The 11,162-nt window shown below is 58.6% G+C and overlaps 1 long non-coding RNA gene across 1 annotated transcript; it reads left to right on the forward strand.

Moving 5' to 3' along the window:
• The first annotated feature begins 454 nt into the window (after positions 1 to 454).
• On the forward strand, positions 455 to 10,708 carry LOC122494137. Its single transcript, XR_006300112.1, has 2 exons — positions 455 to 721; positions 3,844 to 10,708. It is a non-coding gene; the product is annotated as an uncharacterized LOC122494137 (long non-coding RNA).
• The last annotated feature ends 454 nt before the right edge of the window (positions 10,709 to 11,162 follow it).

An 11,162-nucleotide genomic window follows, 5' to 3' on the forward strand; every position in this document is an offset into this window, starting at 1 on the left:
GGCAGGACAGGGAGGCCAGAGCAGTGACCCTCCTGGCCCAGCTGAAGGGGATGGGGCTAGGGAGCACTTTGGGGGCCTCTGATCAGCTTCTTCCTCATTCTCAGGTCAGGGCTGCTGGGACCCAGATTGGTCTGGGAGACTGGCTGCAGGAAGGGGGACCCCTGTATAGGAAGACAGGGGCCCTCCAGTCCCCCAGAGACTTGTGGCTGGTGTCCCGGCTGTGGGAGTTATGGGAACTACATGCTATCCCCAGCTGCACTCTCCCTATCCTGGAGGTTCTTCTCAGCCAGACCCATGCTATAAGGTTCCGAGGCTCAGGCCCTTGGCCTGGTGCATTGCAATTTGGGGGAGGCGGTAGGGAGGGACACCTTTGCCGGCCTCAGATAGGAGATAGGATGCCCGGAGTCCCTCCCCTGACCTCCCAGGGGCCCTGAGCCCCAGAAGGTACCCAGAAGGGACTCCAAATCCTTCATTCACAGCCCTTGGCTGCCTGGCATATTCAGCTCCGAGGCCCAGCCTATTAGCCGGCCAGGGAGGTCCTACCAGGGAGGGCCCCAGGGGCGGCCGCTGACTTGGGCCCTGAGTGTGGAGTGAAGAGAAGAGGCTGGACCTTGGAGGCTGACAGCCACACACTCCCTTCCCCTCACAGCCGGGGCCGTAGCCGAGAGTCACCTCTCCTCAGCCACCCCAGAGACCAGAACAAGGATTGGTGGAAAGACCGGTAGGTTCAGGGGTCACACTGTGTGGCCAGGTCAGAGGTCAAAGATTTGCTGACAGCAGGCTCGGAGGTATTGATCTGGTGGGGGAGGTGACAGAACTGTGTCCCCTGCCCAGGGCTGTGGGCATGGGCTGCTGCTCAGCGAGCTGGACTCAAGAGAGCCCACCCCAGAGTGGGCTCCTTGGGATGAGGGGCTGGGGGGCTACAGAGCGCCATCTCATGGCTCTAGGTCCCTCGACGGGCGGGGGAACCAATTGTCATGCCATAGGTGATTTCAGTTATGGCCCTTGGGCTGATGGCCCAGCATGCCTAGGCCTGTGTGGCCGGGAAGAGCAAGGACTAGGAGGTCATGTGCTCCAGCCCCCAAAGCCCTCTCAGATTTGAGATGACAGTCAATAAGCCCAACCTCCCCTTGGAGAGGATGGCGGCTGAGGGCTGGGCTGATTTCCCAAAGGAGGGGGTTGTAACCCAGTGAACCGCAAAGCCTCCCACATCTTACCTGCCCTAGGGAGTGGGTTTGGAATGCTCCAAAATGACAGCGAGCACAGCTCCTCCAGAGTCAGGCAGCGCCCCCCCCCCACTCCCGCCTCAGGCCCTATGCCCAGCTCACTTCCCCGGGATACAGGCGCAATTCCTGCTCCCTCCCACCCCAGAGAGATGTCCCAGAGGCCGCCAGACACCCCAGCTGCCCCTTACTCCTCCCACACACATCCACCCACGGGTCCAGGCTGGGACAAGGCTGGCCTGGAGAGGAGGCGCTGCCGTGACTTGGAGGGAGAAAGGCCACCTCCCCCAGCTGAACTCGCCCCGAACACACTGGACCCAAATGGGTTTCCTCCATCCGTGCCCCGGTGGGGGGGGGGGGGGGAGAGAGTGAGGCGGGCACACCTGTGTCCACGTGCATGTGTATCCGCACGTGCGTACATCCACGTGCTTGTTAGTCCACGCTCGTGTGTATCCATGTTATGGGTGGGTGCGTTTACGTGCACCAAGTATGTGTGTGAACGTGCACTGGCATCCATGTGTGAACCATGCGACTGTGGGCACATGTGGGCACATTCTGTGTGTGTGTGAGTGTACTCACATGTGTCTGGCCCGAGCCCGAGGCTGGCCTGGCCTCCTTCCAGGTGCTGACTGGAGAGACACTCCAGCTGTCCCTTGGAATGGCTTCGTCCGGCCTTAGCCAGAAACCCTTACCAGTCCCTATGGCCCCGGCCCTGGCGGCTGTCCTACAGCTGAGGGCTCCTGATCAGCCCTGGCCAAGCTGGCTGCAGGGCCAGAGGGCAGCTCTGTCCGCTGGGAAGGCATGTGGTGGCCCCTGGCTCAGAGCATACCTAGGCTAGAGGTCACTGGCACCGAGGCTGAGGCCCGTGGCCCACTGGGGTCTGGAGCTGTCCTTGCTGCCACCAGGCCTGGCTGGGACCACCTCCGAGCAGTGACCCCTACTGGGAACATGAGGCACGGCAGACTGGCTTTACAAGCCATTGTGGGGGGGGTGGGGGGGGGGAAGGGCCCCCTTCACCGCAGTGAGCAGTAGGTGGGTGTATCTGATTTTCAAACCACGTTCCAGGGAACCCCTGGGGTTCCCGCAGGTCCCTCCAAGGGTTCCCAAAAGTTGGTGCTGCCTCATCTTCCTCCCCAAAAGAGCATTGTTTTTCAGTATTGGGCTTGTGAAGACATTTCTCCAAAAAGATATTTAAATCCCTAGGCCAGATGTTGACCCTTCAGCTCTAGGAGTCTGTTTATGAAGGTACCGGAGTCAGATCTTCTTTTAGAACAATTCATTGAGTTTCAACCCATCATCTCCTGCTAGGCGTTCAATATTACTTTGGGGGGGGGGGGGGCTGGTTCTGGTTTCAATACCTCTTGGAAACCAAAAGAGGCCCTATACAGGGACGGCATCCACCTCAGAGCTGAGCAGCCTTGGGGTGCCCTGAGGCCTGGCCCTTTGGTGGGGCCCTTTTACTCACAGCCTCCAGTAAGAGGGCGTGAGTATGAGGAGCTCCCAGGGGCCTTGCCCTGGAGAGACCCTGATACAAGCGCTTCTCCCCCTGAGAGTCCACCGCCTCCACCCCCAGAGCCCGCGGGACAGCTGTGGCCTGTCCCTCCCCGCCGTGAAGTTTCCCGCCTCCTCCCACGTGCCCCGGTGGCTCCATGCAACCTGTCGGGCACATCACGACGCCCACAGTCCACACCAGGCAGGGGGGCCTGAAGCCCTTGAATGGGGTTTGCGGTTCACAGGAGCATAAAGCAGAAACAGATGTGCCGTGGTCAGTGGCTCTGCCACTGCGGCCCCCAGTCCGGCCCACCACTTCCAGCTTAGATTGGTCCTTGGAAGCCCCTCATGGGGGCCACCTCCCTAAAATTCCCTCCAGGGCTGATGGCAGGACATGGCAGCATGACAAAGCCTGGGGACCTCGGGGCTCTGCTGGAGGTGGATGGGGGGTAAGACCCAAGGATGTCCGGTGGCGGCCAGGAGGGATGGGGATAGGCTTGTCCCACTCATCTCATCCATTCCTTCCTTCCTTCCTTCACTCCCTCGATAAGTATTTATTGCCGTGTGCTGCCACTGTGCTGGGTGGGCTGGATCCAGTGAACAAAACAGATCACTGAGCTTACTTACGGTTTAGTGCAGGTAGTGGGGGAGGCAGCAATAAAAGGAAAGAAGTTAAACATACAGACTTTCCGATGGTGGTCAGGGAGAGAGAAGCAAGACATCGTGGGCAGAAAGTACAGAGGGGGTTGGGGATGTGCTCTGCAAAGGCGTGAACAGAGAGAACTTCCTGAGAAGGTGATATGTGAGCACATCTGAGGGAGGTGAGGAAATGAGCCCTAAGGATATTTGGGAAGAGCATTCCGAGCGGAGAGAACAATAAGGACAGGGGCCCCGAGGCAGCAGTGTGCCTGCTTAAGGAGCAATGGGTCTGGAGCCAAGCAGGGGACAAGAACAGTTGATGAGGTAAGCCGGATTAGGGGACCGCATATAAGGCTATTGCCATGGGAAGGTCTTTGGATTTATTCCGAAGGGTGCAGAGACGCTACAGGGTGTTGAGCGGTGGAGAGACTCAGGACAGGAACTCTGCGCCCTTCCCTCTGACTGACCTACCCCCTCCTTTTGTTCTCAGCCAAGAAGAGTGTCCAGGAGCCTGGGAACTGAGACAGAGCAGCCCTGCCCTGCCCTGCTCTGGGGAGCCCTCGACCAATGGGGAAAGGCCCTCTTGGGGTTTTACCTGCTTCCCAGCCCACGGGGATGTGAGGGCCAGGTCCTCTCAGGTCCCCCATGAGGGCCCTCCTATTCTTCAGTGGCCATCATGAGCTCTGAATAGAACAGGCCCGTCAGCCACATTCCAGCAGGAAGGCTCCACCACCCTGCAGAAGGGAGAGCCCCTGAGACCTCTCCCCATTGAGTGTCCTTGGGGAGAAGAAGGCAATGTGGTCTGAAGCTCTTTCTGGTCTGTTTCCTCCCACCCTCCAATCTCTATCCTTGCACCCTCCCTACACAAGGCCTCAGTGTTTCACTGATAACAGGTTTGGCTTTTTCCTGCCTCAGGGTCTTTGCACATGCTGTTCCAGCTGCCTGTCCTGAATGTTCACATGACTGATTCTCCTTTTTACCTGTTCATAACCCCCCCCCCCAAAGTAGCCCTCCCAGTTACTTCATGGTTTATTTTCTACGTGACAGCATCTCCATCACACATTCTCTGGTTAATTTATTTGGCGACTTTAATATTCTACAGCTCGCAAGCTCCATAGGGTGGAGTCCAGTTGTCCTGTTTGTGGCTGGATCCCCAGAGCTGGGCACACAGTAGGTCCTTGTTGGACGTTGCATGAATGCATGGGCAAGGGCATTGGTGAGTGCATGGAAGGGGGTGGGGGCTGGGTCTGAAGGAGGCTGAATGGGGCCTTGGGAATCCAGTTGCCAAGCTGGGCCTGGGTGGGGACAGAGGTGGGCAGGTGCCAGTGGGACTCTACCCTCCTCCTTCCCCAGGCAAGCAGGCAGGCCCAGGGTGCAGGTCAAAGGGCTCCCCTGGAGGTGCCGGCAGAAAGCAGCAGGGCCAGGAGGGGGCCCGGTGGCCAGGAGCTGTTTCCCACCCCCTCAGCTGTGTCCTCAGCCAGGGTCTGTGTGGGTGGGAGGTAGGACGGGCCGCCTCCGTGCAAAATGTCTCCTTTTGGATGGGGCACCGCCTCCCCACCAGCTCAGTGCTGCTGGTGGATGCTCAGACAGACCAGGGAGTGCCCCTGCCGGTGGGAGTGGGCACACCTGGGAAGACAAGGGCTCAGGCCACTCACCAGGAGGCTTCTTCTGTCCCATGGGCTCCTGGTGACACCTAGTGGCCAGTATTCCTGATGCACTGTGTCCCCAATCCCAAAACTCCTTCCCTGGACCTGTCCCAAATAGCAAGGGCACCGCTGGCCTTGGTCTCCACCTACTCACATTCTCACGGACCCGTCCCCCCAGCGGGCTCTCTGGGGCTCCCGCCCACACAGTCACTCTCACACCCTCTCTCAAGGCTCATCCCTCCCACACATGGTGATAATGCTACGAGGGGCCCAAGGGGGTGTCCTTGAGACCCTCTGGGCAGAGGGCCTTCTCCAGTGCCCGCCAAGACCAGCTCCTGCCAGCCAGCCCCACCCCCACCCCCAGGTGCGTCATGACCAGCTGGTCCACCCTGGGGAGGGAGGCGTGGAGGGCAGGGCTCAATGACACCTTGGATTCTCTGCCCATCTCCTCCCACTGGGCCTCACAAACCTGGACCAGAAGCGCAAGACCAAGGTCGAGGACCAGCAAGGACCCAGGAGGTTGGCACCCAGGAGGTTGGCACCCTAGCTAGAAGCCTAGGAAGAGCCAGCTCACAGGCAAAGCCCACATGAATGAGGCGGCGGGCGGTGGGGGGAGGGGGGAGACTCTTGAGGACAGTGGGCAGGGGAAAGGGGTGTGGGAGCCAGGCCAGGCCCAGGAATGGGTACATCCACATCAGCCAAAAGCAACCTCAGCTAAGCCAGGGCCAAGCTGCCTGCGTCACCAAGAGGAGCCTGAGGAACTGGGGGAAAGGCCTGGTAGGCAGCCCAACCAACTGAGGCATGGGGCACTCATGACCCAGAGCACAGGGCATTGCCTGGGGCCTGGGACTCCAGAGCCCCCTGGGCCTGAAAAGACCAACTTCAGGTATGCCCTCCGTCTTCTCCAATAGCAACCAGGACAGGAGGACAAGGGTCACTTTCCCCATTTCGCAGCTGGGGGCACTGAGACCTGGCAAACGCTAACAGAGACAGGAGTTCACTTCCCAGTCTTCTGGGGATCAGGGTCTCTCCCTCCCTCCTCCCAGGACCCAGACGTCGCTCACCACTATGCATGCAACCCTGACAGCTTGGAGGGGGCCTTGTCCACCTGTGCACCCCTCCCTGATCCGCCCCCCCCGCCCCAACCTGGCCTCCCGTCCCTGCACGGCACTGAGGAAGCGTGCCAACAGCCAGGACACCCACAGGACAGGATGGAGTCGCGACCCAGGGCTGAGGAGTGGTGTGAACCTGGGTCAGGGGCATGCAGAGTTGTGGGGGGGAGGGACAAATGAGGCAAAGTCCAGTCCAGGTCCCTGTGACTACTGCCCATGCCCACGCTCTGTGCCCCAAGAATACCTCCGGAGCTGGGAGTTCAGGCTCCACAAAGGGTAGATGCCAGAGGCTGGACTGGAGGCCAGCCTCTTAAAGGCTCCTCCCTGGTAGGAATCAGGGTGCCCCTCTGCCTCCCTAGTGCTTTCCCTCAGCCCCAGCTCCACTTGGATTGGAGCAGGTCTTTCCCTGGCACTTTTGGCCGGAGAAATTCCAATGTCCACCTACTGCCCCTCCCCCTATTTCTACAGGAGAAGGGGCAGAAGCTCTGGGCAGGGGGACGAGATTCCAGGTCGCTCCCAAGCTGCTCTGCTTCAATGGTGTAGCCCAGGAGAGGTTACCCCTTAGCATAACCCCCTTCAGATTTGTGGGGGGGGGGGGGTACAGGAGTCCTCCGTGAATGAAAATAGAATTGAACTGAACCACAGATTCAGTCGTGCCACCTTCTTGGAGCCAGACTCTGATGAAGGTGGTGGAGAGGGGGCGGGGGACGGAGGAGAAACGTGGCCTGGCCGGATACTCCCATGGGCACTGGGACACCTGGAAGGAAATGCTGGCCCAGCCCATGCGGGGGAGGGGACAGCTCAGGAAGGGCTCCCCAGGAAGGACACCTCCTTCTGGAAGAGAAACCTCCTCCAGACTTGAATGGAGCTCCAGGGTAACCCAGAGCAAAAGAGTGAGGAAAAGACGAGAAGGGGGAGGCTGGAATTAGGGAGCAGCAGCAGGGGTGAGGCGGGAGAGGCTGGAGCCTGGAGACAATGGGGGCTGTGGTGGGGATGGGCCAGATGGCCCTGCAGGGGCCAGCGAGGGGCGGTGACAGGGCCCCAGGGAGAATTCAGAACAGTAGGTATTAAGAGTGTGCTAGGAAGGGGCTTCTGGGCATGGCTGCCCGCCCGCCCCGCCTTGGATTCGAGAACCAGGTAGGTGAGAAGCTCTCAGCAGTGGCTTGCTGCTCCCATAGGCATTTCAGAAACGGAGGGGAAATCGCTGAGTGCTGCGGTAATGGGGTGGTGCTGTAGGCATTGGCGGTGGGGACCTGGGATGTGAGCAGTGTTCTGCCCCGCGGCAAGATGACCCGCATCCCACACAGCGTGCAAATATTCCACTGGACACTCAGATGGGTCAGGGGTTCCTAACGGGGGAGTGATTTTGCCACTTGGGGGAACTTTGGCAACGTGTGGGGACGTTTCTGATGGTCACAACCTGGGTGGGGGTGCTACCAGCATGTAGCAGGTGGAGGCCAGGGACGCTGCCCAACATCTTACAGTGCAGCAGCCTGTCCCTAGCGTCGTGGCTGAGGAATCCTGCTGTAGGTGAAAACTCTGTTAGTATTGATCGGAGTCTGGAAGCTACTTCCACTTTCCAACACAGAAGTTCTTAGGGATGCAACACGCATGAAAACCTAGCGGAGATGGAACCTTGTTTCATTTGGAAATTTACCAAGCGTTGCTCCCCGGTTTGTAAAATCACGTCCCCAAGATGCAGTGGCCTCCGCGGGCATCCGAGCCTGGGAGGCTGTGCCAATCCCTGTCTGTGTCTGCAGCAGCTCTAGCTGCGAAGCTCCTGCATCACCAGCAGCGTCTGAGTCCTCTGGAGATCATACCCAAGCATTTTTCATAATCGAATACACATTATGAAGTTATTCATTACTTTCCTTTTATTTCTCCCTGGTTTCGAAGTTAGAACACGGTATCGATTTTTTAACTTATGAAGGTAAGTTATATCGGCTGTGAAGTTTATTTTCGCAAGAAGACATTATAAGATTGGGGCCATGGGTCTGATTGGATTGACCAGATTTAGGTGCTCACGGGAGGCAGGGCATAGGGAGGAGTTGAGGTGAGACCCCCCAGGTTTTTGCCTCAGCGGAAGAGGGAGGGTGTCCTCTGGATAAGGGAAGGGAAGGAGGCCCAGGTGTGAAGGAAGATCCACTTGGAAGCTGCCCATGGGACCCTCAGCCCTGCCACATCTCCCCCAAACAACAGCCCGTTCCTTTCCCACAGCCTGGGCAGGCTTAGCTAGGCTAACTGTGCCCCCACCCAAGGTCAGGCTGGAGCAAACTGAGGCCCTGAGAATCCTCACTTTATACTCCTCTCTTCTGTAAGATGAACCCCAAGAAAACACACCATCTTCATCTTCGGAAAGAGTTCCAACAGATGTAAGGGCCCTTGGCAATGGTGCTGGGTAGACTGGAGGCTCCCAGCAACCCCCCCCGCCCCCCCATCTCCCCCCCCACCCCGTGACTCACGTCAGCTGTCAGCTCGGGAGCAGCAGGGCAGCAGAGACAGATCTCAGCCCAGCCCACCCAGAGTGGCTGGTGCCTTGTGCCCAGAGGCGGTCTCAGGAGGGCGCCCAGGGGCTGAGGGTGGGCAGACCCCTCTGACATTGAGATTGCTTCTCTTCAGACCCTTTGGGGGACACCCGGGACCCTGCAGGCCCTATCAGACAGGATCCCTGGAGAAGTGGGACCCCATTTCTCCAGAGCAGCTCACATCCACAACCCCAGGCAGTCAGATCCCCCTGTTCTCCCCACCGTCCCTGGCATCAGTCAGCGCAGGGGGCACCCCCACAGGAGGGGGATCTAGGTGTGTGTGTCCGGCGCGGCGGGGGGGCAGCCAAAGAGCCATCCTGTCCAGGGCGTCACGTTCAGATCTGTGTGGTCCCCCAGTGATGTTCCACACATGGCCCCCAAGCCACCCACAGGACTAAAGACAGTCCACACCCATGGAATGACCTCCTGCCGTGTCCCAGGAGCTGATGCATTCTCAAATGCAAGCAGTACCAGGCGACGTGCAGTCACATTTTTACATCAAAAGTGTGAGTTTGTTCGAAGGGCACGCCTAGATTGCCCCAATTTTTTTGCAACTGGTATTGACATTTCTTGGTGTTTTGAGACACCGGGGCCTCGAGGGGCCGTCCTGGGCACCCGCTCCACTCCAGTGGCACCCACTCCACCGCCCGCGCCTTTCCCAGGCACACTGCCTCCCTGCCTACTGGGCAGGTGGGGCGCCTGGGCCCGCGGGGCCTGCAGAGCCCCTGCCCACCGGGCCATGGTCGGCCTGTCAGGGCGGCTCCACTGAGCTGTGAGAAAGGCTGGGGCCCATCAGATAAGGCTCTGGGCCCTCCCCACGACACCGCCACCACAGGCGGCTCTCCTGCCTTCCAGTCCCTCCCCAGGCCCGCCCCAGGCAGGTGTGCTGCGCGGAATGAATTTCACTACAAGATCTCTCTGGTTTCACTATGAGTTTCCTGACCCAGGCCAGCACCCACAGGCCCGGGGGCCTCCCCTGTGTCTCTCAGGCCAGGAGGCAAGCTTCTCCACTCAGGCAGCAGCAGGAGGGAGCCTGGGCAGCCCTTGGGAAGGACTCTCTACCTCCCAGATGACTCCAGTGGTCCCAGGAGGTTGGTCCTGGTCTGAGGAAGCCTGTTCTGCCCTCTCCAACCCCGTAGGACGCAGTCCAGCAGAGGCGTAGATCACTTGACATCAGAAAGAGGCAGGCCACCGGGGTTCAAACCAGGGATAGGGAAGCTGCCCTCTGGTGGCGTCTTTTGGAATAGCAGGTGTCCTTGAGTGAAGGCCAGGGCCAGAGGGGTGCCCAGCCTCCTGGCTGGCCAGCAAGATAGGTCTGGGACCGTCAGGAGGGAGAGGAGAGCCCAGTTCCAGAGCAGAGGCCCAAACCCCAACTTTTCATGTTTCCAAACGTTCCTGGTTCCCACAGCGCCCCCACCACCACCAACAGGAGGTACACAAGGCCATGCTTGTAAAGGGGCCAGGGAAGGACACAGGGTGACTCAGGAAGGCACAAAAGTCCCAGACTCCCCCAAAAGTCACCCCTCGCCTCCATTTCTCTCTCCTGACCAGTGGGCCCAGGAACCCCAGGGTCTGGACAATGCTGCCCCCCAATACAGCTGTGGGCACTGAGGGCTCATGAGCCACTCCCCTCCCTCAACCTCACGGATGTTAAATGACTCATGACTCATTAGTTAAATGGTCTCCCTGCCGAGATATCACTGGGAAGGGTTGGCCCTCACCCACCCCACCCCCACCCTCCCACCCCCACCGTGGCTGCACTGAGCCGGGACAGTTGAGGATAGGGAAGGGGATTAGGTTTGCACTCTAGAGCAATCCTGGGGTAGCAAAGAAGCTGTCATCAGCCCTAAGGAAAGGGTGGGTGGTGGAAAGCATCAGGTGCCTGGGGTGGTGAAGACATCCCCCCCCCCTTGTGGGGACAGTCTGAGCTCTGGGAGTGGAGACAGGAGGGAGTGGGTAAGGACCCTACAAGGCAACACATGCCCCACCAAGCAAATCCTGTCCCACCCGGGGACCTGCCCAGCACATGTTTAATGTCCTACTCTTGTTAAAGTGAATGGAACCTACATACAGAAAAAAAAAAAAAATCACAGAAATCGTAAGTATTCCGCTTGACAAGTTTTCACTAACTGAACATACTTCTATGATCAGCATCCAAAACCGGGAGAACATGACCAGCACCCCAGGGTCCCCCTCCTACCCCCCTCCACTCCTTACCTCCAAGGGTAACCTCTCTCTTAACTTTTAGCAGCGTACGTTAATTTTGCCTGTTTTAGAACTTCAGGTAAATGGAATCACCCCAGAACATAATACCACATTCAGCTTCTTTTGCTCAGTGTTATGTTGATGAGATTTCTGTACGTTGTGGCATGGTAGCAATTCGTTTATTTGTTCATTTGTTCAGTGCCCACTTCCTTTGTTCATTGCCTCCAGGATCTGAATACACTCTGATGTATTCATTCTACAGACAATGGTTATATGGGTTTCCAGTTTGGGGCTACCATGGAGACCACAATATTGTAGATG

This window comes from Prionailurus bengalensis, chromosome E2 (assembly GCF_016509475.1).
Source record: "Prionailurus bengalensis isolate Pbe53 chromosome E2, Fcat_Pben_1.1_paternal_pri, whole genome shotgun sequence".
NCBI lineage: Eukaryota > Metazoa > Chordata > Mammalia > Carnivora > Felidae > Prionailurus > Prionailurus bengalensis.